The 1,915-nt window shown below is 37.5% G+C and overlaps 1 non-coding gene across 1 annotated transcript; it reads right to left on the bottom strand.

Annotated features, from left to right (window-relative positions):
* Window positions 1-898: 898 nt before the first annotated feature.
* Window positions 899-1,089, bottom strand: LOC122810459. Its single transcript, XR_006366109.1, has one exon. It is a non-coding gene; the product is annotated as a U2 spliceosomal RNA (small nuclear RNA).
* Window positions 1,090-1,915: the final 826 nt, after the last annotated feature.

Below are 1,915 nucleotides of genomic sequence, written 5' to 3'. Positions count from 1 at the left end.
AAAAAAGAAATTCAGAGAACCTGAAAGAAATTCTATCACAAAAGGTGAGGAAAAAACTGACTGGGAAGAATTCTGCAGCTGTTCAGCAGAAAGTAGTCCAAGCTCCAGCTTTGGTGCAAGACATAACTTCCAATAACCTACAGGAAAAAAATAAGCCAATGTACTTAGAGTTGATTAAAATAAATGAAACACTGATGGAGTATATCAAATCAAATAACAAAAGGTTGGAAAAATGAAAGACGTTTTAAACATATATTCAGAAGAGGTGATAAAACTGCAAAAAGTAGAGGTCAAAATGAAGGTAAGGCTGGCTGAATATGAGACTGCTTAAGAACAGACATTTCAAAATGTAATAGAATTAGAGGACAGAGCATGAAGAGAAAACTTGAGATTTTTTGCTGTACCAGAGAAGCTGCAAGGAACAGACTGCATTCATTTTATGAAAGCACAAAAAAGAAACTGGACTGGCATTTCACAGCAGAAGTTGTTAATTGAAAGTGCACATTGTGTGTATGTTCCAAACTGACTAGAGAAAGCAATCTAGACTTTTAATAGTAAAGATGCAATCCTACCAGAAAAAGTAGTTGATCCTGACAAGATTGTGGCAGAAGGTCAAAGTACTAATACTGGAAAACAGTAGAGTTTTTGTGGAAAATTATTACTCACTGTACATCAGGAAGAAGAGGAGTAAATATATTTCACTAATCAGAGAATGTTGGGAAGCAGGGGTTATAGGTTCATAGGTTGATAGGTTAGTACTAGGCTAACTGCCCTTGCGAGCCATTTTAAGCCTAGCCAATTATCCCCTGTGAGATTCAAACTCTGTACCTTGTGTTTGTAAGGCAAACACCTTAACCATTAGGCCACCCTCCCAACCCTGATAATAAACCTCCCAGGGGGAGGATGCACCATTCCTGGAAGTACTGCAATAGCAGGTTGATGCATTGAGTGGACGGAGCAAGCCCCTATTCCATCTCCCTGTCCCAAAAATCAATTTAACATATGGTCCCCAGATAAGGGACATATCAGATATTAAACTGATAAGAACAGATACTACACTTGATTTTAGCCAAAAAGATGAGAATTGATCAAATAGAAGGATTTCATAGGTTAGTACTAGGCTAACTGCCCTTGCGAGCCATTGTAAGCCTAGCCAGTTATCCCTTGTGAGACTTAAACCCTGCACCTTGTCTTTGTAAGGCAAACACCTTAACCACTAGGCCACCCTCCCAACTAGATCCAAACTGCTGTATCCAGCTATTTTGAAAATATTCTTTCCTGGAGGGATGATATTTTTTTTTTATGCAGAGCATACTAAGGAAGAAGTACCAAAGTCTGTCCAACAAAAAGTGAACTCTGAAACAGAAAGAGATTCTGCTTCTTGTTCTTCTGGTAATAAAGACCACAGAGAGACTGTGGCAGTGAAACCTTTTTGATTGTTTCAACAGAAAATGCTTGAGAGACAGAAAAAACCACAAGAGTTGACTAGAAGAGTTAAGAGTATATTGGAAATGAAGCAGAGACTGGATTTGGGAGATGGAGGTAAACCAGAATAAAAACAACAACTCAGAAACAAATAAATGTGGGTTTACAAAGCATTAATTATATTTGTGAAACATGACAGGACAAGAAAACCTGAAAATACAGGACTTTTGTTTAACTTTGTTAAACTTGCAGGGGGCTCTAAAGCATATGCTCTATTTCATGTCCTTAATGCTTGGAGGAACAGTTTGGAGAGGGGGAAAGGGTGGAGAGTGTTAACTGTAAATAAAACAAAAATGTGTTCTTAACAGTAGTATTTTGTTGTGCATTATAAAATCTGCATGCTATAAAGTAAAGTTTTCACAGTTATTTGCAAGTGTAATGGGGATACTAAAGTAAACAGGTGCCCCTGTTTTTTTACTTCATTTCTCTT

The sequence above is a fragment of the Protopterus annectens genome, chromosome 8.part1, assembly GCF_019279795.1.
Source record: "Protopterus annectens isolate FY-2018-M chromosome 8.part1, PAN1.0, whole genome shotgun sequence".
Taxonomy (NCBI): domain Eukaryota; kingdom Metazoa; phylum Chordata; order Ceratodontiformes; family Protopteridae; genus Protopterus; species Protopterus annectens.
Note: the sequence above shows the minus strand (reverse complement) of the source record. Positions and strands in the feature narration are given on the sequence as shown.